Below are 27,758 nucleotides of genomic sequence, written 5' to 3'. Positions count from 1 at the left end.
CTCCTGGCAACATGTCCAAAGTATGTAAGATGCAGTCTCGCCATCCTTGCTTCTAAGGAGCGTTCTGGTTGTACTTCTTCCAAGACAGATTTGTTGGCTCTTTTGGCAGCCCAAGGTATATTCAATATTCTTTGCCAACACCACAATTCAAAGGCGTCAGTTCTTCTTCAGTCTTCCTTATTCATTGTCCAGCTTTCACATGCATATGATGCGATTGAAAATACCATGGCTTGGGTCAGGTCCACCTTAGTCTTCAAGGTGACATCTTTGCTTTTCAACACTTTAAAGAAGTCCTTTGCAGCAGATTTACCCAATGCAATGCGTCTTTTGGTTTCTTGACTGCTGCTTCCACGGCTGTTGATTGTGGATCCAAATGAAACGAAATCCTTGACAACTTCAATCTTTTCTCCATTTATCATGATGTTGCTCATTGGTCCAGTTGTGAAGGTTTTTGTTTTCTTTATGTTGAGCTGCAACCCATACTGAAGACTGTGGTCTTTGATCTTCATTAGTATGTGCTTCAGGTCCTTTTCACTTTCAGCAAGCAAGGTTGTGTCATCTGTATAACGCAGGTTGTTATCGAGTTGTCCTCCAATCCTGATGCCCTGTTCTTCTTCATATATTCCAGCTTCTCGTATTATTTGCTCAGCATACAGATTGAATAGGTATGGTGAAAGGATACACCCCTGACGCATACCTGTCCTTACTTTAAGCCAATCAGTATCCCCTTGTTCTGTCTGAACAACTGCCTCTTGATCTATGTAAAAGGTCCTCATGAGCATAATCAAGTGTTCTGGAATTCCCATTCTTTGCAATGTTATCCATAATTTGTTATGATCCACACAGTCGAATGCTTTTGCATGTTCAATAAAACACAGGTAAACATCCTTCTGGTATTCTCTGTTTTTAGCCAGGATCCCTCTGACATCAGCAATGATATCCCTGGCACCACGCCCTCTTCTGAAAATGGCCTGAATTTCTGGCAGTTTCCTGTCGATATACTGCTGCAGCTGCTTTTGGATGGTCTTTGGCAAAATTTTAATGATATTGTTCTATAATTTCCACATTCAGTTGGATCACCTTTCTTGGGAATAGGCATAAATATGGATCTTTTCCAGTCAGTTGGCCAGGAAGCTGTCTTGTATATTTCTTGGCATAGACAAGTGAGCACCTCTAGCACTGCATCTGTTTGTTGAACCATCTCAATTGATATTCCATCAATTGTTTTTCGCCAACGCCTTCAGAGCAACTTGGACTTGTTCCTTCAGTACCATTGGTTCCTAATCGTATGCCACCTCTTGAAATGCTTGAGCATTGACTAATTCTTTTTGGTATAATGACTCTGTGTATTCCTTCCATCTTCTTTTGATGCTTCCTGCGTCATTTAATATTTTCCCCACAGAATCCTTCACTACTGCAACTTGACGCTTGAATTTTTCTTCAGTTCTTTCAGCTTAAGAAACACTGAGCGTGTTCTTCCCTTTTGGTTTTCCATTTCCAGCTCTTTGCACATGTCATTATAATACTTCGTCTTCTCGAGCCACCCTTTGAAATCTTCTGTTCAGTTCTTTTACTTCATCATTTCTTCCTTTTGCTCCAGCTGCTCGACACTCTAGAGCAAGTTTCAGAGTCTCCTCTGACATCCATCTTGGTCTTTTCTTTCTTTCCTGTCCTTTCAATGACATCTTGCTTTCTTCATGGATGATGTCCTTGGTGTCATTCCACAACTTCTCTGGTCTTCGGTCCCTACTGTTCAATGCATGAAATCTATTCTTGAGACGGTCTCTAAATTCAGGTGGGAAATACTCCGGGTCATATTTTGTGTCTCTTGTATTTGCTCTGATTTTCTTCAGTTTCAGCTTGAACTTGCATATGAGAAATTCATGGTCTGTTCCACAGTCGGCCTCTGGCCTTGTTCTGACTGATGATATTGAGCTTTTCCATCGTCTCTTTCCACAGATGTAGTCAATTTGATTCCTGTGTGTTTCACCTGGCAAAGTCCATGTGTATAGTCACTATTTATGTTGGTGAAAGAAGGTATTTGCAATGAAGAACTTGTTGGTCTTGCAAAAATCTATTATTCGATCTCCACCTTTGTTTCTATCACCAAGGCCATATTTCTGAACTACTGATCCTTCTTTGTTTCCAACCTTCACATTCCGATCACCAGTAATTATCAATGCATCCTGATTCCATGTTTGATCAATTTCAGACTGCAGCAGCTCATAAAAATATTCAATTTCTTCATTTTTGGCCTTAGTGGTTGGTGTGTAAATTTGAATAATAATCATATTAACTGGTCTTCCTTGTAGGCATATGGATATTATCCTATCACTGACAGCATTGTACTTCAGGGTAGATCTTGAAATGTTCTTTTTGACAGTGAATGCAACACCATTCATCTTCAAGCTGTCATTCCCAGCATAGTAGACTATATGATCGTCTGATTCAAAATGGCCAATGCCAGTCCATTTCAGCTCACTAATGCCTAGGATGTTTATGTTATGTGTTCCATATCATTTTTTAAAATAATTTTTATTGAGCTTTAAGTGAACGTGTACAAATCAAGTCAGTCTGTCACATACAAGTTTATATACACCTTACTCCATACTCCCACTTACTCTCCCCCTAATGAGTCAGCCCTTCCAGTCCCTCCTTTCATGACAATTTTGCCAGTTTCTAATCCTCTCTACCCTCCTATCTCCCCTCCAGACAGGAGATGTCAACACAGTCTCAAGTGTCCACCTGATACAAGTAGCTCACTCTTCATCAGCATCTCTCTCCTACCCATTGTCCAGTCCCTTCCATGTCTGATGAGCTGTCTTCGGGAATGGTTCCTGTCCTGGGCCAACAGAAGGTTTGGGGACCATGACCACCGGGATTCCTCTAGTCTCAGTCAGACCATTAAGTCTGGTCTTTTTATGAGAATCTGGGGTCTGCATCCCACTGATCTCCTGCTCCCTCAGGGGTTCTCTGTTGTGCTCTCTGTCAGAGCAGTCATCGGTTGTGCCCGGGCACCATCTAGTTCTTCTGGTCTCAGGAGGATGTAAGTCTCTGGTTCATGCGGCCCTTTCTGTCTCTTGGGCTCATAGTTATCGTGTGACCTTGGTGTTCTTCATTCTCCTTTGATCCAGGTGGGTTGAGACCAATTGATGCATCTTAGATGGCCGCTTGTTAGCATTTAAGACCCCAGATGCCACATTTCAAAGTGGGATGCAGAATGTTTTCATAATAGAATTATTTTGCCAATTGACTTAGAAGTCCCCTTAAACCATGGTCCCCAAACCCCTGTCCTTGCTCCGCTGACCTTTGAAGCATTCAGTTTATCTCGGAAACTTCTTTGCTTTTGGTCCAGTCCAGTTGAGCTGACCTTCCATGTATTGAGTATTGTCCTTCCCTTCACCTAAAGTAGTTCTAATCTACTAACTAATCAGTAAATAACCCTCTCCCACCCTCCCTCCCTCCCCCCCTCGTAACCACAAAAGTATGGGTTTTTCTCAGTTTATACTATTTCTCAAGATCTTATAATAGTGGTCTTATACAATATTTGTCCTTTTGCCTCTAATTTCACTCAGCATAATGCCTTCCAGGTTCCTCCATGTTATGAAATGTTTCACAGATTCATCACTGTTCTTTATCCATGCGTAGCGTTCCATTGTGTGAATATACCAGAATTTATTTAACCATTCATCCATTCATGCACACCTTGGTTGCTTCCAGCTTTTTGCTATTGTAAACAGAGCTGCAAGAAACATGGGTGTGCATATATCTGTTCGTGTAAAGGCTCTTATTTCTCTAGGGTATCTTCCGAGGAGTGGGATTTCTGGGTTGTATGGTAGTTCTATCTCTAACTTTTTAAGAAAACGCCAGATAGCTTTCCAAAGTGGTTATATCATTTTACATTCCCACCAGCAGTGTATAAGAGTTCCAATCTCTCCGCAGCCTCTCCAACATTTATTATTTTGTGTTTTTTGGATTAATGCCAGCCTTGTTGGAGTGAGATGGAATCTCATCGTAGTTTTAATTTGCATTTCTCTAATGGCTAATGATCGAGAGCATTTTCTCATGTATCTGTTAGCTGCCTGAATATCTTCTTTAGTGAAGTGTGTGTTCATATCCTTTGCCCACTTCTTGATTGGGTTGTTTGTCTTTTTGTGGTTGAGTTTTAACAGAATCATATAAATTTTAGAGATCAGGCGCTGGTCAGAGATGTCATAGCTGAAAATTCTTTCCCAGTCTGTAGGTGGTCTTTTTACTCTTTTGGTGAAGTCTTTTTTAGATGAGCATAGGTGTTTGATTTTTAGGAGCTCCCAGTTATCCAGTTTCTCTTCGTCATTTTTGGTAATGTTTTGTATTCTGTTTATGCCTTGTATTAGGGCTCCTAACGTTGTCCCTATTTTTTCTTCCATGATCTTTATTGTTTTAGTCTTTATGTTTATGTCTTTAATCCACTTGGAGTTAGTTTTTGTGCATGGTGTGAGGTATGGGTCCTGTTTCATTTTTTTGCAAATGGATATCCAGTTATGCCAGCACTATTTGTTAAAAAGACTATCTTTTCCCCAATTAACTGACACTGGGCCTTTGTCAAATAGCAGCTGTTCATATATGTATGGATTTATATCTGGGTTCTCAATTCTGTTCTATTGGTCTATGTGCCTGTTGTTGTACCAGTACCAGGCTGTTTTGACTACTGTGGCTGGATAATAGGTTCTAAAATCAGGTAGAGTGAGGCCTCCCACCTTCTCCTTCTTTTTCAGTAATGCTTTACTTATCCGAGGCTTCTTCCCCTTCCATATGAAGTCGGTGATTTGTTTCTCCATCACATTAAAAAATGCCATTGGAATTTGGATCGGAAGTGCATTGTATGTATAGATGGCTTTTGGTAGAATAGACATTTTTACTATGTTAAGTCTTCCTATCCATGAGCAAGGTATGTTTTTCCACTTATGTAGGTCCTTTTTAGTTTCTTGCACTAGTACTTTGTAGTTTTCTTTGTATAGGTCTTTTACATCCTTGGTAAGATTTATTCCTAAGTATTTTATTTTCTTGGGGGCTACTGTGAATGGTATTGCTTTGGTGATTTCCTCTTCGATGTTCTTTTTGTTGATGTAGAGGAATCCAAGTGATTTTTGTATGTTTATCTTATAACCTGAGACTCTGCCAAACTCTTCTATTAGTTTCAATAGTTTTCTGGAGGGTTTTCTGTGTATAAGATCATGTCATCTGCAAATAGAGATAATTTTACTTCCTCCTTGCCAATCCGGATGCCCTTTATTTCTTTGTCTAGCCTAATTTTTCTGGCTAGGACCTCTAGCACAATGTTGAATAAGAGCGGTGATAAAGGGCATCCTTGTCTGGTTTCCGTTTCCAAGGGAAATGCTTTCAGGCTCTCTCCATTTAGAGTGATGTTGGCTGTTGGCTTTGTATAGATGCCCTTTATTATGTTCAGGATTTTCGTTCAATTCCTATTTTGGTGAGAGTTTTTATCATAAATGGGTGTTGGGCTTTGTCAAATGCCTTTTCTGCATCAATTGATAAGATCATGTGGTTTTTGTCTTTCGTTTTATTTACATGGTGGATTACATTAATGGTTTTTCTAATATTAAAACATCCTTGCATAAAAAACCATCCTTGCATACCTGGTATAAATCCCACTTGGTTGTGGTGAATTATTTTTTTTATATGTTGTTGAATTCTATTGGCTAGAATTTTGTTGAGGATTTTTGCATCTATGTTCATGTGGGATATAGGTCTGTAATTTTCTTTTTTTGTGCTGTCTTTACCTGGTTTTGGTATCAGGGATATGCTGGCTTCATAGAATGAGTTAGGCAGTATTCCATCATTTTCTATGCTTTGAAATACCTTTAGTAGTAGTGGTGTTAACTCTTCTCTGAAAGTTTGGTAGAACTCTGCAGTAAAGCCATCCGGGCCAGGGCTTTTTTTGTTGGGAGTTTTTTGATTACCGTTTCAATCTCTTTTTTTGTTATGGGTCTATTTAGTTGTTCTACTTCTGAGTGTGTTACTTTAGGTAGGTAGTGTTCTTCCCAGAATTCATCCATTTCTTCTAGGTTTGCAAATTTGTAAGAGTACCATTTTTTCTAATAATCTGATATGATTCTTTTAATTTCAGTTGGGTCTGTTGTGATGTGGCCCATCTCGTTTCTTATGCGGGTTATTTGTTTCCTTTCCTGTATTTCTTTAGTCAGTCTGGCCAATGGTTTATCAATTTTGTTATTTTTTTCAAAGAACCAGCTTTTGGCTTTGTTAATTCTTTCAATTGTTTTTCTGTTCTCTAATTCATTTAGTTCAGCTCTAATTTTATTATTTGTTTTCTTCTGGTGCCTGATGGATTCTTTTGTTGCTCACTTTCTATTTGTTCAAGTTGTAGGGACAGTTCTCTGATTTTGGCTCTTTCTTCTTTTTGGATGTGTGCATTTATCGATATAAATTGACCTCTGAGCACTGCTTTTGCTGTGTCCCAGAGGTTTTGATAGGAAGTGTTTTCATTCTCTTTGCATTCTATGAATTTCTTTATTCCCTCCTTAATGTCTTCTATAACCCAGTCTTTTTTCAGCAGGGGATTGTTCAGCTTCCAAATATTTGATTTCTTTTCCCTAATTTTTCTGTTATTGATTTCCACTATTATGGCCTTGTGGTCTGAGAGGATGCTTTGTAATATTTCGATGTTTTGGATTCTGCAAAGGTTTGTTTTAGTACATAATATGTGGTCTATTCTAGAGAATGTTCCATGTGCGCTAGAAAAAAAAGTATACTTTGCCGCAGTTGGGTGGAGAGTTCTGTATAAGTCAATGAGGTCAAGTTGGTTGATTGTAGTAATTAGGTCTTCCGTGTCTCTATTGAGCTTCTTACTGGAAGTCCTGTCCTTCTCCGAAAGTGGTGTGTTGAAGTCTCCTACTATAATTGTGGAGGCGTCTTTCTCACTTTTCAGTTCTGTTAAAGTTTGTTTTACGTATCTTGCAGCCCTGTCATTGGGTGCATAAATATTTAATATGGTTATATCTTCCTGGTCAATTGTCCCTTTAATCATTATGTAGTGTCCTTCTTTATCCTTTGTGGTGGATTTAACTTTAAAGTCTATTTTGTCTGAAATTAATATTGCTACTCCTGCTCTTTTTTGCTTGTTGTTTGCTTGATATATTTTTTTCCATCCTTTGAGTTTTAGTTTGTTTTTGTCTCTAAGTCTAAGGTGTGTCTCTTGTAGGCAGCACATAGACGGATTGTGTTTCTTTATCCAGTCTGAGACTCTCTGTCTTTTTATTGGTGCATTTAGTCCATTTACATTCAGTGTAATTATAGATAAGTATGTGTTTAGTGCTGTCATTTTGATGCCTTTTTATGTGTGTTGTTGACAATTTCATTTTTCCACTTACTTTTTTACGCTGAGACTTTTTCTTTGTAAATTGTGTGTTCCTCATTTTTGCAATATTTGACTTTATGTTTGCTGAGTCGTTATGTTTTTCTTGGTTTTTATTTTGAGTTATGGAGTTGTTATACCTCTTTGTGGTTATCTTAATATTTACCCCTATTTTTCTAAGTAAAAACCTAACTTGTATTGTCCTATATGGCCTTGTTTCCCTCTCCATATGGCAGTTCTATGCCACCTGTATTTAGTCCCTCTTTTTGATTATTGTGATCTTTTACATATTGACTTCAATGATTCCCTGTTTTGAGCATTTTTTTTTAATTAATCTTAATTTGTTTTTGTGGTTTCCCTATTTGAGTTGATATCAGGATGCTCTGTTCTATGACCTTGGGTTGTGCTGGTATCTGATATTATTGGTTTTCTGACCAAACAGTTTCCTTTAGTATTTCTTGTAGCTTTGGTTTGTTTTTTGCAAATTCTCTAAGCTTGTGTTTATCTGTAAATGTCACAGTTTCGCCTTCATATTTGAGAGAGAGTTTTGCTGGATATATGATCCTTGATTGGCAGTTTTTCTCCTTCAGTGCTCTGTATATGTCATCCCATTGCCTTCTTGCCTGCATGGTTTCTACTGAGTAGTCTGAACTTATTCTTATTGATTCTCCCTTGTAGGAGACCTTTCTTTTATCCCTGGCTGTTCTTAAAATTTTCTATTTATCTTTGGTTTTGGCAAGTTTGATGATAATATGTCTTGGTGATTTTCTTTTTGGATCAATCTGAAATGGGGGTTGATGAGCATCTTGGATAGATATCCTTTCATCTTTCATGATGTCAGGGAAGTTTTCTGCCAACAGATCTTCAACTATTCTCTCTGCGTTTTCTGTTATCCCTCTCTTTTCTGGGACTCCAATCACACGCAAGTTATCCTTCTTGATAGAGTCCCCCATGATTCTTAGGGTTTCTTCATTTTTTTTAATTCCTTTATCTGATTTTTTTTCAGCTATATTGGTGTTAATTCCCTGGTCCTCCAGATTTCCCACTCTGCATTCTAATTGCTTGAGTCTGCTCCTCTGACTTCCTATTGAGTTGTCTAATTCTGTAATTTTATTGTTAATCTTTTGGATTTCTGAATGCTGTCTCTCCATGGATTCTTGCAACTTATTAATTTTTTCACTGTGTTCTTGAATAATCTTTTTGAGTTCTTCAACTGCTTTATCAGTGTGTTCCTTGGCTTTTTCTGTAGATTGCCTTATTTCATTTCTGAGGTCATCCCTGATGTCTTGAAGCATTCTGTACGTTTGTTTTTTATATTCTGTATCTGCCAATTCCAGGATTGTATCTTCATTTGGGAAAGATTTTGATTCTTTTGTTTGGGGGGTTGTAGAAGCAATCATGGTCTGCTTCTTTATGTGGTTTGATATCAACTGCTGTCTCCAAGGCATCACTAAGATATTGTAGTGATTTATTCTATATTTGCTCACTGAGTCATATCTTGTTTTGTTTTCTTTCAATATACGTAGATGGGCAACTAGATTGCACTGTCTTGATTGTTGTAGCCTTTGACTCACTTATGACCTATTACCAGCTGGTTTGGGCTGTTACCAGATATATATGCCTGAGTCCATTCACTATTCTTGAGTAGAATCTGATTTTGGGTCATCAAGTGTGTGGTGTAGACTGTCACCTATCCACCTAGAGAAGTAGTGGTGATAGTTGTGTGCACCAGATTCTAGTAGCAGCTGGGGTTCACACTCCAGGGGGGAGGGGGCAGGATGCTGACAGGCTTCCCCCAAGTGCCAGTGAGGTAGGTGTGTCTCTATTCCTAAAGCACCTGGGTGGGTGGGTTCTGCAGCTGTACCTTAGGCCTCCAATGCAAGTACCTCTACAGATTGGTAGGTGTCACCCTCCTTAGACCCCTAAGGCACAAGGCTAGGTGGTCTGGGGGGAGCTTCAGCCCTCAGTTCCCTGTTGTGGGTCAGTGAGGGCTCTGTTGAATAAGCAGAGATATCAGACCTGGGAAACTTGTCTTTCCAGTAAATCTGCTAAAACAATTGCAGTCAGATCCCTATGAGAAATGCCTTTGCATTATAATAGCCACCTTGTTCCCTGTAGGGATGAAAGCCCAAGACTGTGGATCACATATGCTTGGCTGGAGTTGGTTCTGTGTTTTTAGTCCCCATTTCATTTTTGATGATTTCCAATTTTCCTAGATTCATATTTTGTACGTTCCAGGTTCTGATTACTAATGGATGTTTGCAGCTGTTTCTTCTCATTTTGAGTCATGCCACATCAGTGAGTTAAGGTCCCAGAAGGTTTACTCCATCCATGTCATTAAGGTCGACTCTACTTTGAGGTGGCAGCTCTTCCCCAGTCGTCTTTTGAGTGCCTTCCAACCTGGGGGCCTCATCTTCCAGCACTATATCAGACAATGTTCCGCTGCTATTCATAAGGTTTTCACTGGCTAATGCGTTTCAGAAGTAGACTGCTGGGTCCTTCTTCCTAGTCTGTCTTAGTCTGGAAGCTCAGCTGAAACCTGTCCTCCATGGGTGACCCTGCTGGTATCTGAATACAGGTGGCATAGCTTCTAGCATCACAGCAACACAGAAGCCCCCACAGTGTGACAAACTGACAGACACTAGCCATTACAGAAATGCAAATCAAAACCACAACGAGACACCATCTCACCCTGGCATTACTGGCATGAATCAAAACAACGGAAAATTACAAACGTTGGAAAGGTTGCAAGGTGATTGGAATGCTTATGCACTGCTGGTGGGAATGGAAAATGATACAGTTGTTTTGGAAAACGATATGGCACTTCCTTAGAAAGCTAGAAATAGAAATACCATATGATCTAGCAATCCCACTCCTAGGAATATAGCCTAGAGAAATAAGAACATCACACAAATAGACATATGCATACCCATGTTCATTGCAACTTTGTTCACAATAGCAAAAAGATGGAAACAACCCAGATGGCCATCAACAGAAGAATAGATAAACAAACTATGATATACGTACACGAAGGAGTATTATGCAACGATAAAGAACAATGGTGGATCTGAGAAGCATCTCATAACATGGGTAAACCTGGTGGGCATTACACTGAGCCAAATAAGTCAATCACAAAAGGACAAATATGGTTGGAGACCACTACTGCAAAAAGTCGTGAAAAGGTTTATACACAAAAAGAAACAGCCTTTGATGGTTCCTAGGGAGGGGAGAGATGGGGATGGAAAAACAATAAATAGACAATAGATAAGTGGTAACTGTGGTGAAAGATAAGACAGTACACAGTACTGGGGAAGTCAGCACAACTTGTCCAAGGCAAGGTCATGGAAGCTCCGTAAACACATCCAAACTCCCTAAGGGACCAAATTGCTGGGCTGAGGTCTGTAGGGACCATGGTCTCAGGGAACATCCAGCTCAATTGGCATAACATAGTTTATAAAGAAAATGTTTTACATTCTACTTTGGTGAGTAACATCTGGGGGTCTTTAAACCTGTGAGTGGCCGTCTAGGATGCTCTACCTGTCTCACCCCTTCGGGAGCAAGTGAGAATGAAGAAAACTAAAGATACAGGGAAAGATTAGTCCAAAGGACTAATGGGCCACAACTACCACAGCCTCCACCAGACTGAGTCCAGTACAACGAGATGGTGCTCGGCTACCACCACTGACTGCCCTGACAGGGATCACAAAAGAGGGTCCCGGACAGAGGTGGAGAAAAATGTAGAACAAAATTCTAACTCACTAAAAAAGACCAGACATACCGGCCTACAAAGACTGGAGAGACGCTGAAAGTATGGACCCCGGACACCCTTTTAGCTCAGTAATGAGGCCATTCCTGAGGTTCACCCTTCAGCCAAAGATGAGACAGGCCCGTAAAACAAAATGAGACTAAAAGCGCACACCAGCCCAGGGACAAAGACTAGAAAGGGTCAAGAAAGGGGACAAGAAAGCTGGTAATAGAGAACCAAAGGTCCAGAAGGGAGTGTGTTGACATGTCGTGGGGTTGTTAACCAATGTCATGAAACAATATGATAACATTAGCAAATTACGGCTGTAACATATTACTAATGATAAGGTGTACAAAACAAACAACTTCGTAACTTCAGTACATTGTAAGTTGGGGACTACTTGTATGTATCTATACCTATAGCTGTACCTGTGTTTATATCTATAACTATATCATCTCTCTCTATCTTTATCTCTATCTACCTACCTATGGGCCTACCTACCTATCTACCTATCTGCATGCCCTTTTATACTGTTTAATTTAATGTGATGGCACACTATTGTTAAAAGCTAACAAAACAAAACAAAAAACTAGATGAGTGGTGAACAATGGCTAACAAAGGCCAGAGGAAATTGGATTTTTTAAGGAGAACCAGCCAAGAAAGGTCCAAAGTCTTTGAAATTTACTTGAACGCATTTACTGTTAATGAGATGTAAAAAGCTAAATTTTCCTGGAGACAACGCTTTCTAACTATCATTTCAAGATAGGCTTCTGACCAGGGTATGGACCTTCCATAAATCCCGTTAGGAAGCAGGCAACATAAAACCTAATCCATGCAAAATAAGCTGTGAGTTAAGACATGTTTAAATGTAAATTGGGAATGGAAGCAGAATCACAACCATCAGTGTGTAGTCATGAAGGAAAGGGAATCAGGGTCAGAGTTGCCATGTGACTGCGTTGTGTCAGAGGTGGCTGTCCTGGTTGCTGACACAGGTCCTCCTGTAAGCTTGGCAGAAGCGTTGAAGCCATCCCCACAATGGATACTGCAGGCTATCTACTCCATAAAAATATCCTTTAAGGATATCAGATTTCCTTTGTTCTATCTTTATATTCAGTAAGTAACTTTCTTACCTTCATTTGAGTTTCCAAGTGAGTTTGCCCCCTGGGGAGAGACAACATGGTGACTGGTTAAACAAATTCTGGCATTATGCATGTCTCCCAGGGAAGACAAATAGCTTAGCATTTGGCAATGCCTGCGCTCAGTCTTGAGTGAGTTTAGGGAGTCCCTATCTTTTTTATCATGTATGGGGGGGTCCTTGGATGGTGCAGACGGTTAATGTGCTTAGCTGCTAATTGGAAGGTTGAGGCTTGAGACCACCAAGAGATGCCTGAGAAGAAAGGCCTAGTGATCCATGTCCAAAAATTGGCCATATGGAGCACAATTCTACCCTGACACTAGTGGTAGTCCCCTCGATGTGACTGGTTTATTGGGTATGGGACCAACACCGGCTTTGCAATTAGAGAGACTCAGGGTCCATTCTTAGCTTCTCTACTCACTGATGTGTAATCTTGACTTTGGTACTTCTGAGCTTCAAATCCCTCAGGTGTAAAATAGTAATAAAATTTTGCAGAACTTGGGTGAAAATTGAGATAATATAGGGAAATCACTTGAGCTAATGTAATATGGTAGACACTCAATAAATGGTGCTATCGATATATGGCCCAAGAGCCCTTCTGGGTAAGCTGGATGTGCAAGCCACCCCAGTCATGTGCATTAACCTTTGAGCCCCTCAAGAATCAGCCTGCCAACTTCCTGTGGCATTTATTTCATTTGGGTGTAGGACATCAGATGAAGCTCCAAAGGCAAGGGTCCTGGAGCTAGATCTGGTTCTACCATACCTTGTTCCAGGAATGATTTGAGACAGAGAGTTGGACCAGATGATTTCTAAACCATTTTTATGCTCTAAGGTGATGTGTTCTTGGCCATGTGTATGCTTCATATTCCCCTGGAGTATGCCAGCCTGAGAGTGGGAAGGTAGGGCATTACTCTGAAGAACCTGCTCCTTTTTCCTTCTTACCTTCTGGAATTCCCTTACTTTTCTTTCTGCTGTTCCTGGCGAGACGCAAGTCCTGGGAGAACCAGCTTCTCTTTTACTTCTCCTTGGGCATATCCTAGGTGATTGGGTGTAGCGGAATCATATAGGGAGCTTGTTGGAACCGAGATTCCAGCCCTTCCGCCTGTCCATTCTGATCGGTCAGCCTGGGGTGGGGCCGAAGGACTGGCATCAGGAATGCCTCTAGGCAATTCTGAGGAAAATGATCTGTGGACCACATTGCACTGGGTGGTTGCTTCTCCTCATGCTCTTTCCTGCTGCTTCAGTTCTGCTTCTGGCCGGAGGTAGGATGGGAACAAGAGGCTCCTGCTGCCTGATGAGAAAGGAAACCTTGCTCTCTGGGGAAGGCTGAATGGTGTCTGAATCAGCGCCAAAAAGCAGTTCATGATTTTGTCAACTGGGACTCCTGAGAGACAAAGAGAACATTTCAAACCACAAAGAACAGAAGGTGGGAGTAACAGCAGAGAAAAAGGCATCAAGTCAAAGACACTGAAATGACGGGTTGTGTTTCCAGCAAGCCCTGTCTTCTCCCAGAATCCTGTTTTCCTTGGTGCTGACTGACGACACCTGCAATTGCGGCCTTTGGTGGTGGCTCCAGAACAAGTGTTCTGGGTAGGAAAGGAAAGGGTCTGTTTGAGAACATGCACTTAACCCGTGTCCAGGGTAGGAATGGTGCCGGGCGTGAGCTCCTCTGAAGTTAGTCAGAGTAGTAACTTCTTTTCAAATTGTCCGCTGTGGTGTTTTCCCTGCAGGAAAGGCTGATCCTTAAGAGAAAACATTTTCTGGCTTTTGTTGACATTTTTATAACTGGAAGTTTTGTATCAGAAGACAGATAGAAATGCTGCTGGATAATAAAGGACAATAACAGAAAGGCTGCATTTGTCTTTACTCATTTGCTGACAACCCACAGAAGAGAGTAAGATGGTAAGGTTTAGATGGATGTGATTCAGTCCTCTTTCTCAAAAACAGGTCCACAACAAGGACACTTCTGAATGGAAAGCAGCCATAAAGGCACGTACCACTGATTTGGATATGCCATTGAGGGACAGGAAGATATTCTGATTCTGTGACATGGTTAGCTGGGGTCAGAGAGGGGTGAGGAGCCAACAGCAATTTGGAGAGAAAAGGGACTGAAAAATTAAAGGCTGTTTTCCCCCAAAGTCTGCTCCTCACATGACTTCTCATTTCAGTCAACAGCTCCACCTTTTTGGTCGCTCAGGACAAAAAACCAGGCATCACCCTCAACGCTTTCTTTCACATCCTACATTCAATCTGTCGGCAAATCCTTTTGAATCTTCAAAATGTATCCAGATTTTAACAGCTGCTAATCACCGACATGACTCAGGCCACGGTCGTCTCTTTATGGGATCATTGCAGTAACTTCCTAACTGATTTTCCTGCTTTGATTGTACTACCGCTGCCCCAATCTATTCCCAAAGCAGCAGCTAGAAGGAGTCCTTTAACACTAAAACTGATTGTGTCACTTTTCTGCATGAATTCTTTCTACTGGCTTCCCATCTCTCACAGAGAAAGGTCACTGTCTTCAGATATCGCCTACAGGGCCCTGTAAAATCTGTCTGCACTCCTCCCCCGCTCTATGACCCCCTCCCACTATATCATCCTTCCCTGCCATCTTACACACACAGACACCGTCACCACGACTGTATCTCTTCATCTTTGTCTTCCTTCACTCCACCCTGCTCACACTGGCTTTCTGGCTCTTTCTCACGCAGGATTTGCATATGCCTGTTCTCTTCGTGGGAGTCCTGGTGGCACAGTGCTTAAGCATTTGGCTGCTAACTGAAAGGTCGGCAGTTTGAATCCACCAGCTGCTCTTGGAAACCGTATGGGGCAGTTCTACTCTGTTCTATAGGGTTGCTATGAGTCGGAATAGACTCAACGGCAATGGGTTTAGGTTTTTTTTGTTGCTGTTGTTCTCTTCCCAGAGTCTCTGGATGACACAAATGGTTAAATTCTTGGCTGCTAACTGAAAGGCTGTTAGTTCAAACTCACCCAGAGGCACCTTGGAAGAAATGCCTGGCAATCTGCTTCTGAAATATCAGCCATTGAAAACCCTATGGAGTATATTTCTACCCTGATACACATGGGGTTGCCCTGAATCGGAGCCGACTTAATGGCAACTGGTTTGGGTTCCCTTCCTACTTTCAGGTCTTGACTAAAACATTGTCCTCTCTGTGAGGCCTCCCCTAACCACTCTATTTGCGATTGCAGCCTCTCCTTCCCTGTCCTTTTTCCTATGTCATTTTTCTCCATAGCACTTTTCGACATCTAGCATTCTGCAGTTTCCTGTTCGTTTATTGTCTGTCTTCTGCCACTAGAATGTAAGAATATAAGCTCCATGAGAAGTCCCTAGATGGTGTTAACAGTTAACACTCTCAACTCCGAACTGAAAGGTTGGAGGTTAGAGGCCACCAAGAGGTGCTTCAGAAGACAGGCCTGCCTGGGGATTTACTTTTTTTGTGTGTGTGCTTTAACCAAATGTTTACAAATCAAGTCTGTCTCTCATACAAAAAAATTATACACACCTTGCTGTGTGTTCCTAGCTGCTCTCCCCTTAATGAGACAGCACACTCCTCCTCTCCTTCCCCATGTCCATGCAACCAGCTCCTGGCCCCCTCTGCCTTCTTATCTCACCTTCAGACAGGAGATGCCACATAGTCTCATGTGACTACTTGAGCCAAGAAGCTCACTCCTCACCAGTATCATTATCTATCTCAAAGTCCAGTCCAATCCCTGCCTGAAGAACTGGCCTCAGGAATGGTTCCAATCTTGGGTTAACAAAGGGTCTGAGGACCATAACCTCCAGGGTCCCTGTAGCCTCAGTCAGACCATTAAACCTGGTATTTTTAAGAGAATTTGAGATCTGTACCCCACTGTTCTGCTCCATCAGAGATTCTCTGTTGTGTTCCCTGCCAGGGCAGTGATTGGGGGTAGCTGGGCACCATCTAGTTCTTCCAGTCTCAGGCTAATGCAGTCTCTGGTTTATGTAGCCCTTCCTGTCTCTTGGGCTCATCTTTACCATATGTCTTTGGTGTTCTTCATTCTCCTTTGCTCCAGGTAAGTCGAGACCAATTGATGCATCTTAGATGGCCACTTGCTGGGGATTTACTTTTGAAAAATCAGCCATTGAAAACTCTGTGGAGCGCAATTCTACTCTGACACACATAGGGTCAACATGAGTTGAAATCAGCTCAACTGGTATTTTTTTTAAGTTCCACAAGGGCCAGGATTTGTCTGTTTTGTTCATTACTGTATCCCCAGTGCTGAAGACAGTGCCTGGCATCTAGTGGTGCTCTGTGAATACTCACTGAGTGAATGAGTGCTTATTTCTTTAAATTTTGATTGGAAAGCACAATCTTAATATTGCATTCCTTAATACTGATGTACATAACTGATTTTAAGTAAAGATTTTTACTGTTTAGAGGATAATCACTTTTAATCAGCCCCACGGGTAGCTGAATCCAGGTTTTTTGAGCCACAGTCATCTCATAGTAGACTACTCTTAGTTGCAGGCAAAATTCTGCCAAAAAAATAAAAAAAGGAAAGAAATGTCTTGAATGCAGAGTTTACAAGCCTTAAGGGAAAGTAACATTATTGCACTGTTACTGATTGAATTGTGTTCCCCAAAAACATGTAAATCCTAACTGCTATACCTGTGGTTATAACCCCATTTGGGAATGGGTTTTCTTTGTTAATGAGACAGTATTAGTGAAGGGTGTGTCTTAAATCAATCTCCTCAGAGATCTGTTGTTGTTGTTGTTAGGTGCCGTCCAGTCGGCTCTGACTCATAGTGACCCTATGCGCAACAGAACGAAACACTGCCCGGTCCTGCCCCATCCTTATAATCCTTGTTATGCTTGAGCTCATTGTTGCAGCCTCTGTGTCAATCCACCTCCTTGAGGGTCTTCCTCCTTTCCGCTGACCCTGTACTTTGCCAAGCATGATGTCCTTCTCCAGGGACTGATCCCTGCTGACAATATGTCCAAAGTATGTAAGACGAAGTCTCGCCATCCTTGCTTCTAAGGAGCATTCTAGCTGTACTTCTTCTAAGACAGATTTGTTCCCTCTTTTGGCAGTCCATGGTATATTCAATGTTCTTCGCCAGCAACACAATTCAAATGCATCAACTCTTCTTCGGTCTTCCTTATTCATTGTCCAGCTTTCACACGCATATGATGCGATTGAAAATATCATGTCTTAGGTCGGGCACACCTTAGTCTTCAAGGTGACATCTTTGCTCTTCAGCACTTTGAAGAGGTCCTTTGCAGCAGATTTACCCAATGCAATGCATCTTTTGATTTCTTGACTGCTGCTTCCATGGCTGTTGATTATGGATCCAAATAAAATGAAATCCTTGACAACTTCAATCTTCTCTCCGTTTATCATGATGTTGCTCATTGGTCCAGTTGTGAGGATTTTTGTTTTCTTTATGTTGAGGTGCAATCCATACTGAAGGTTGTGGTCTTTGATCTTCATTAGTAAGTGCTTCAAGTCCTCTTCACTTCCGGCAAGCAAGGTTGTGTCATCTGCATAACGCAGGTTGTTAATGAGTCTTCCTCCAATCCTGATGCCCCGTTCTTCTTCATATAGTCTAGCTTCTCATATTATTTGCTCAGCATACGGATTGAGTAGGTATGGTGAAAGAATACAACCCTGACGCACACCTTTCCTGACTTTAAACCAATCTGTATCCCCTTGTTCTGTCTGAACAACTGCCTCTTGATCTAAATTCAGAGATCTAAGAGAGATTAAACAAGCAAGCGAGCAAGCAGAGATGGGGGAAGAGAGGTGCCAAGCCACATGAACATCTCCCAAGAGCAGAAGCTCAGAAGAGACAAGGACCTTTCCCCAGAGCCTACAGAGAAAGAAAGTCTTCCCCTAGAGCGGGTGCCCTGAATTTGGACTTCTGGCCTCCTAAACTGTAAGAAAATAAATTTGTTTGTTAAAGCCACCCATTTGCAGTAATCCTGTTATAGAAGCATTGGATAACTAAGACAAACATTTTTTATTGTGTTTTAAGTGAAAATTTACAATTCAAGTACATCTTTCATACAAAAACTTACACACACCTTGCTGTGTACTCCTAGCTGCTCTCCCCCTAATGTGACAGCACACCTCCCTCTCCATCCTGTATACCCCGTGTCCTTTCAGCCAGCTCCTGTCCCCCTCTGCCTTCTTATCTCACCACCAGACAGGAGCTGCCCACACAGTCTCATGTGTCTACTTGAGCCAAGAAGCTCACTCCTCACCAGCATCATCTTCTATCTTATAGTCCAGTCCAATGCCTCTCTGAAGAGTTGGCTTCGGGAATGGTTACAGTCTTGTGCTAACAGAGGGTCCGGGGGCCATGGCCTCTGGGGTCCCTCCTCTCAGTCAGGCCATTAAGCCTGGTCTTTTTACTAGAGTTTAAGGTCTGCATCCCACTGTTCTCCTGCTCCATCTTGGATTCTCTGTTATGTTCCCTGTCAGGGCAGTGATTTTTGGCCAGGCACCACCTAGTTCCTCCGGTCTCAGGCTGATGGAGTCTTTGGTTTATGTGGCCCTTTCTGTCTCTTGGGCTCATATTTTCCTTTTATCTTTGATGTTCTTCACTCTCCTTTGCTTCAGGTGGCTTGAGGCCAATTGATGCATCTTAGATAGCTGCTTGCTACCAATTAAGATCCCAGACACCACTCACCAAAGTGGAATGAAGAACATTTTCTTAATACACTTTGTTATGCCAATGGACCTAGATGTCCCCTGAAACCATGAACCCCAGACCTCACCCCTGTTACTCTGGCCTTCAAAGCATTTGGTTGTATTCAGGAAACATCTTAGATTTGGTTTAGTCCAGTTGTGCTTACCTCCCCTGTATTGTGTGCTGTCTTTCCCTTCAGCTAAAATAGTTCTTGTCCACTATCTAATTAGTGAATACTCGTCTCCATCCCTCCCCACCCTTGTAACCATCAAAGAATATTTTCTTCTGTGTTTAAACTTTTTTTTGAGTTTTTTAATAGTGGTCTCACACAATATTTGTCCTTTTGCAACTGACTAATTTCACTCAGCCTAATGCCTTCCAGATTCCTCCATGTTATGAAACGTTTCATAGATTCATCGCTGTTCTTAATCATTGTGTAGTATTCCATTATGTGAATATACCATAATTTATTTATCCATTCATCCATTGATGGGCACTTTGGTTGCTTCCATCTTTTTGCTGTTGTAACCTGTGCTGCAATGAACACGGGTATGAGGGTTCTTATTTCTCTAGGATATGCTCTAAGGAGTGGGATTGCTGGGTCATATGATAGTTCTATTTCTAGCTTTTTAAGGGTGCCAAATTGATTTCCAAAGTGGTTATACCATTTTACGTTCCCACCAGCAGTGTATAAGTGTTCCAGTCTCTCCACAACCTTATTATAAATAATGACATTTATTAGTTTGTGTTTTCTGGATTAATGCCAGCCTTGTTGGGGTGAGATAGTATCTCGTTGTAGTTTTGATTTGTATTTCTCTGTTGGCTAATGATCATGAGCATTTTCTCATGCATCTGTTAGCTACCTAAATATCTTCTTTGGTGAAGTGTCTGTTCATATCCTTTGCCCATTTTTAAATGGGGTTATATGTCTTTTTGTTGTTGAGTTTGTTACTGCAAATCGCGGATTCGAGCTGCCTGCTGCAAATGCGATACTGAGACGGGGAAGGTAAGCAGCAAGAGGGTTTTATTGAACACTGTGTTCAAGAGACAGAGGGGGCTAAATTTCCCCCAGATTCTATCTGCCCCAAGAGGGCTGCAAGAGGATTTTATAGGGAGAGGGTCAGGGTTTAGAGATTTCCAGGAATGCTGAATTTTCTTTGAGAGGGACATAATGATAAAGTGACTTGTTGACGTCTTGTAGACCTCTTTACACCATCCTGGTTTTGGTCACAAGACGGGTCCGGGTTTTGTTCAATTATATCGGGTCCTGATGGTATCACTCATTATTTTTGTCACCTCGGAGAGAAACATGGTTTAATCAACAACAAAAAAATCTTGATTACCTTGTTTTTCTACAACAGAATTTGTTTTTTTACAGAGGAACAATTGTGAGACAGATTCCAGAGCAAGTAATTGACGTTTTCAAAGACTAGAGATTTAATCACAGCTTATACAGCTAAACTAGAAAATATATTCTCTCTTGAATACTAAAACACTACCGAAAAAAATGTATTTTCTCTACTTCAAGTTTTTTGCAGTATCATGTAGATTTTAGAGATCAGATGCTGACTGGATATGTTATAGCCAAAAACTTTCCCCCAGTCTTTTAAATCTTTTGGTGAAGTCTTTGGATAAGCATAGGTGTTTGATTTTTAGGAGCTCTCAGTTATCTAGTTTCTCTTCTGGTGTTTGTGCATTGTTAGTAACGTTTTATATACTGCTTATGCCATGTATTAGGGCTCCTAGTGTTGTCCCTGTTTTTTCTTCCATGATCTTTGTTGTTTTAGATTTTATATTTAGGTCTTTGATCCATTTTGAGTTCGTTTTTGTGCATGGTGTTAGGTATGGGTCCTGTTTAATTTTCTTGCAGATGATGTCCAGTTATGCCAGCACCATTTGTTAAAGGGAAACCCTGGTGGTGTAGTGGTTAAGTGCTATGGCTGCTAACCAAAGGATCAGCAGTTTGAATCCGCCAGGTGCTCCTTAGAAACTCTACGGGGCAGTTCTACTCTGTCCTATAGGGTTGCTGGGAGTCGGAATCGACTCCACGGCACTGGGTTTGGTTTCTTATTTGTTAAAAAGACTGTCTTTGGGCAGGGACAAGATGGCTGACTAGGTAGAAGCTACCTCAGATCCCTCTTGCAACAAAGACTCAGAAAAACAAGTGAATCGGTCACATACATGACAATCTACGAACCCTGACCATCAAACACAGATCTAAAGAGTTGATCTGAGTGACAGAGACTGAGAACAAACAACCACAGGGAAGCAACAACTGTTTTCGGAGCCTGGAGCCAGCGTCCCAGTCAGGAACCGTGGGCGCCGGGCTTTGGACTGGGCGCAGGGGAGCTGAGCACAGCATCCTGAGATGGCGCAAACACGGGACGCAGCCCTAGCCCCCAGAAGTGACCTTGGGGGAAGCCCAGCCAGTGCACACAGGCAGCGCAGCGACGCGGCTGACAGCAGAAGTCACCGGGAGGCAACGACTGGTTTTGGAGCCTGGAGTGCAGCATCCCAGCCAGGGAACTTTGGCACTGGGCTTTGGACTGGGAGCGGAGGAACTAACCACGGCTTCCGAGACAGCGCAAGCACGGGACGCAGGCCTGACCCTCGGGGGCAATCTCTACCCAGCCAGCACACACAGTCAACACACCCCTCCTTGGGAATCTCAGATAAAACAGTCATCCCAAGCAAGATAAGTAACTTTGTCTATATTCCAGGGTGCTACTCTCTCCTATTTATCTGAACCCTCCCCTCCCCTTCCCAGGTGGCTTCATTAACATTGGAATTTCCTGAGCCAGAAAGTGAAGTCTGCTTTGGTTTTTCTTTTTCTTTTTTTTTGGTCTTTTCCTAACCCATTCTCCTGGCCTGAAAGAAGCAGCTACAAAAAACCCAGGGACCAAAAATCCTTCCCTAATTGGACTAAAAATACAGAACTAGCTACAGCCAAACATATGAGATCCATAGTCTTGGGCTTTCATCCCTACAGGGAACAAGGTGGCTATTATAATGCAAAGGCAATTCTGATAGGGATCTGACTGCAATTGTTTTAGCAGATTACTGGAAAGACAAGTTTCCCAGGTCTGATATCTCTGCTTATTCAACAGAGCCCTCACTGACCCACAACAGGGAACTGAGGGCTGAAGCTCCCCCCAGACCACCTAGCCTTGTGCCTTAGGGGTCTAAGGAGGGTGACACCTACCAATCTGTAGAGGTACTTGCATTGGAGGCCTAAGGTACAGCTGCAGAACCCACCCACCCAGGTGCTTTAGGAATAGAGACACACCTACCTCACTGGCACTTGGGGGAAGCCTGTCAGCATCCTGCTCCCCCCACTCCTGGAGTGTGAACCCCAGCTGCTACTAGAATCTGGTGCACAACAACTATCACCACTACCTCTCTAGGTGGATAGGCGACAGTCTACACCACACACTTGATGACCCAAAATCAGATTCTACTCAAGAATAGTGAATGGACTCAGGCATATATATCTGGTAACAGCCCAAACCAGCTGTGATAGGACATAAGTGATTCAAGGGCTACAACAATCAAGACAGCGTAATCTAGTAGCCCATCTACATATATTGAAAGAAAACAAGATAAGACTCAGTGAGCAAATATAGAATAAATCACTACAATATCTTAGAGATGGCTCGGAGAGGGCAGTTGATATCAAACCACATAAAGAAGCAGACCATGATTGCTTCTACAACTCCCCAAACTAAAGAATCAAAATCTTTCCCAAATGAAGATACAATCCTGGAATTGGCAGATACAGAATATAAAAAACAAACGTACAGAATGCTTCAAGACATCAGGGATGACCTCGGAAATGAAATAAGGTGATCTACAGAAAAAGCCAAGGAACACACTGATAAAGCAGTTGAAGAAATCAAAAGATTATTCAAGAACATAGTGGAAAAATTAATAAGCTGGAAGAATCCATAGAGAGACAGCGTTCAGAAATCCAAAAGATTAACAGTAAAATTACAGAATTAGACAACTCAATAGAAAGTCAGAGGAGCAGACTCGAGCAATCTGGAGGACAAGGGAATTGACACCAATATAGCTGAAAAAAATCAGATAAAAGAATTAAAAAAACTGAAGAAACCCTAAGAATCATGGTGGACTTTATCAAGAAGAATAACTTGCGTGTGATTAGAGTCCCAGAACAGGGAGGGATAACACAAAACACAGAGAGAATAGTTGAAGATCTGTTGGCAGAAAACTTTCCTGACATCATGGAAGACAAAAGGATATCTATCCAAGATGCTCATCGAACCCCATATAAGGTTGATCCAAAAAGAAAATCACCAAGACATATTATCATCAAACTTGCCAAAACCAAAGATAAAGAGAAAATTTTAAAAGCAGCCAGGGAGAAAAGAAAGGTCTCCTATAAAAGAGAATCAATAAGAATAAGTTCAGACTACTCAGCAGAAACCATGCAGTCAGGAAGGCAATGGGATGACATATATAGAGCACTGAAGGAGAAAAACTGCCAGCCAAGGATCATATATCCAGCAAAACTCTCTCTCAAATATAAAGGCGAAATTAAAACATTTACAGATAAACACAAGCTTAGAGAATTTGCAAAAACCAAACCAAAGCTACAAGAAATACTAAAGGAAATTGGTCAGAAAACCAATAATGTCAGATGCCAGCACAACACAAGGTCACAGAACAGGACGCCATGATATCAACTCAAATAGGGAAATCACAAAAACAAATTAAGATTAATTAAAAACAAAAACAAAAACAAAAACAAAAAAAACGCTCAAAACAGGGAATCTTTGAAGTCAATATGTAAAAGATCACAATAATCAAAAAGAGGGACTAAATACAGGTGGCATAGAACTGCCATATGGAGAGGGAAACAAGGCGATATAGGACAATACAAGTTAGGTTTTTACTTAGAAAAATAGGGGTAAATATTAAGATAACCACAAAGAGGTATAACAACTCCATAACTCAAAATAAAAACCAAGAAAAACATAACGACTCAGCAAACATAAAGTCAAATACTACAAAAATGAGGAACACACAATTTACAAAGAAAAAGTCTCAGCATAAAAAAGTAAGTGGAAAAATGAAATTGTCAACAACACACATAAAAAGGCATCAAAATGACAGCACTAAACATATACTTATCTATAATTACACTGAATATAAATGGACTAAATGCACCAATAAAGAGACAGAGAGTCTCAGACTGGATAAAGAAACACAATCCGTCTATGTGCTGCCTACAAGAGACAAACCTTAGACTTAGAGACACAAGCAAACTAAAACTGAAAGGATGGAAAAAAATATATCAAGCAAACAACAAGCAAAAAAGAGCAGGAGTAGCAATATTAATTTCAGACAAAATAGACTTTAAAGTTAAATCCACCACAAAGGATAAAGAAGAACACTACATAATGATTAAAGGGACAATTGACCAGGAAGATATAACCATATTAAATATTTATGCACCCAATGACAGGGCTGCAAGATACATAAAACAAACTTTAACAGAACTGAAAAGTGAGATAGACACCTCCACAGTTATAGTAGGAGACTTCAACACACCACTTTCGGAGAAGGACAGGGCTTCCAGTAAGAAGCTCAACAGAGACACGGAAGACCTAATCGCTACAATCAACCAACTTGACCTCATAGACTTATACAGAACACTCCACCCAACTGCTGTAAAGTATACCTTTTTTTCTAGCGCACATGGAACATTCTCTAGAATAGACCACGTATTAGGTCATAAAACAAACCTTTGCAGAATCCAAAACATCAAAACATTACAAAGCATCCTCTCAGACCACAAGGCCATAAAAGTAGAAATCAATAACAGAAAAGTTAGGGAAAAGAAATCAAATACTTGGGAACTGAACAATCCCCTGCTGAAAAAAGACTGGGTTATAGAAGACATTAAGGAGGGAATAAAGAAATTCATAGAATGCAACGAGAATGAAAACACTTCCTATCAAAACCTCTGGGACACAGCAAAAGCAGTGCTCAGAGGTCAATTTGTATCGATAAATGCACACATCCAAAAAGAAGAAAGAGCCAAAATCAGAGAACTGTCCCTACAACTTGAACAAATAGAAAGTGAGCAACAAAAGAATCCATCAGGCACCAGAAGAAAACAAATAATAAAATTAGAGCTGAACTAAATGAATTAGAGAACAGAAAAACAATTGAAAGAGTTAACAAAGCCAAAAGCTGGTTCTTTGAAAAAATTAGCAAAATTGATAAAGCATTGGCCAGACTGACTAAAGAAATACAGGAAAGGAAACAAATAACCCGCATAAGAAACGAGATGGGCCACATCACAACAGACCCAACTGAAATTAAAAGAATCATATCAGATTATTACGAAAAATGGTACTGTAACAAATTTGCAAACCTAGAAGAAATGGATGAATTCCTGGAAAACACTACCTACCTAAACTAACAAAATCAGAAATAGAACAACTAAACAGACCCATAACAAAAAAAGAGATTGAAAAGGTAATCAAAAACTCCCAACAAAAAAAAGCCCTGGCCCGGATGGCTTTACTGAAGAGTTCTACCAAACTTTCAGAGAAGAGTTAACACCACTACCACAAAAGGTATTTCAAAGCATAGAAAATGATGGAATACTCCCAAACTCATTCTATGAAGCCAGCATATCCCTGATACCAAAACCAGGTAAAGACAGCACAAAAAAAGAAAATCACAGACCTATATCCCTCATGAACATAGATGCAAAAATCCTCAACAAAATTCCAGCCGATAGAATTCAACAACATGTCAAAAAAATAATCCACCATGACCAAGTGGGATTTATACCAGGTATGCAAGGATGGTTTAATATTAGAAAAACCATTAATGTAATCCACCATGTAAATAAAACAAAAGACAAAAACCACATGATCTTATCAATTGATGCAGAAAAGGCATTTGACAAAGTCCAACACCCATTTATGATAAAAACTCTCACCAAAATAGGATTTGAAGGAAAATTCCTCAACATACCAACAGCCAACATCACTCTAAATGGAGAGAGCCTGAAAGCACTTCCCTTGGGAACAGAAACCAGACAAGGATGCCCTTTATCACCGCTCTTATTCAGCATTGTGCTAGATGTCCTAGCTAGAGCAATTAGGCTAGACAAAGAAATAAAGGGCATCTGGGTTGGCAAGGAGGAAGTAAAAATATCTCTATTTGCAGATGACATGATCTTATACACAGAAACCCTAAGGAATCCTCCAGAAAACTACTGAAACTAATAGAAGAGTTTGGCAGTCTCAGGTTATAAGATAAACATACAAAAATCACTTGGATTCCTCTACATCAACAAAAAGAACATTGAAGAGGAAATCACCAAATCAATACCATTCACAGTAGCCCCCAAGAAGATAAAATACTTCGGAATAAATCTTACCAAAGATGCAAAAGATCTATACAAAGGAAACTACAAAGTACTAGTGCAAGAAACTAAAAAGGACCTACATAAGTGGAAAAACATACCTTGCTCATGGATAGGAAGACTTAACATAGTAAAAATGTCTATTCTACCAAAAGCCATCTATACATACAATGCACTTCCAATCTAAATTCCAATGGCATTTTTTAACGTGATGGAGAAACAAATCACCGACTTCATATGGAAGGGGAAGAAGCCTCGCATAAGTAAAGCATTACTGAAAAAGAAGAAGAAGGTGGGAGGCCTTACTCTACCTGATTTTAGAACCTATTATACAGCCACAGTAGTCAAAACAGCCTGGTACTGGTACAACAACAGACACATAGACCAGTGGAACAGAATTGAGAACCCAGATATAAATCCACCCACATATGAGCAGCTGATATTTGACAAAGGCCCAGTGTCAGTTAATTGGGGAAAAGATAGTCTTTTTAACAAATGGTGCTGGCATAACTGGATATCCATTAGCAAAAAAATGAAACAGGATCCATAGCTCACACCATGCACAAAACTAACTCCAAGTGGATCAAAGACATAAACATAACGACTAAAACGATAAAGATCACGGAAGAAAAAATAGGGACAACGTTAGGAGCCCAAACACAAGGCATAAACAGAATACAAAACATTACCAAAAATGATGAAGAGAAGCCAGATAACTGGGAGCTCCTAAAAATCAAACACCTATGCTCATCTAAAAAAGACTTCACCAAAAGAGTAAAAAGACCACCTACAGACTGGGAAAGAATTTTCAGCTATGACATCTCCGACCAGCGCCTGATCTCTAAAATCTGTATGATTCTGTTAAAACTCAACCACAAAAAGACAAACAACCCAATCAAGAAGTGGGCAAAGGATATGAACACACACTTCACTAAAGAAGATATTCAGGTAGCTAACAGATACATGAGAAAATGCTCTCGATCATTAGCCATTAGAGAAATGCAAATTAAAACTACGATGAGATTCCATCTCACTCCAACAAAAAAAACTAACAAGGCTAGCATTAATCCAAAAAACACAAAATAATAAATGTTGGAGAGGCTGCGGAGAGATTGGAACTCTTATACACTGCTGGTGGGAATGTCAAATGGTACAACCACTTTGGAAATCTATCTGGCGTTATCTTAAACAGTTAGAAATAGAACTACCATACAACCCAGAAATCCCACTCCTCGGAAGATACCCTAGAGAAATAAGAGCCTTCACACGAACAGATATATGCACCCATGTTTCTTGCAGCTCTGTTTACAATAGCAAAAAGCTGGAAGCAACCAAGGTGTCCATCAATGGATGAATGGTTAAATAAATTATGGTGTATTCACACAATGAAATACTACGCATCGATAAAGAACAGTGACAAAT

The 27,758-nt window shown here is 40.8% G+C and overlaps 1 protein-coding gene across 1 annotated transcript in view; it reads left to right on the top strand.

The window, feature by feature from the left end:
* The first annotated feature begins 4,199 nt into the window (after positions 1-4,199).
* The window catches only part of LOC126076514 (uncharacterized), a 450,270-nt gene continuing 426,711 nt past the window's right edge, over positions 4,200-27,758 (top strand). Inside the window, exon 1 of the mRNA XM_049885049.1 lies at positions 4,200-4,243. The gene's annotated coding sequence lies outside the window, so the exon portion shown is untranslated. The remainder of the gene's footprint in view (positions 4,244-27,758) is intronic.

This window comes from Elephas maximus, chromosome 4, assembly GCF_024166365.1.
Source record: "Elephas maximus indicus isolate mEleMax1 chromosome 4, mEleMax1 primary haplotype, whole genome shotgun sequence".
NCBI lineage: Eukaryota > Metazoa > Chordata > Mammalia > Proboscidea > Elephantidae > Elephas > Elephas maximus.
This window is presented reverse-complemented; position numbering and strand designations above follow the sequence as displayed.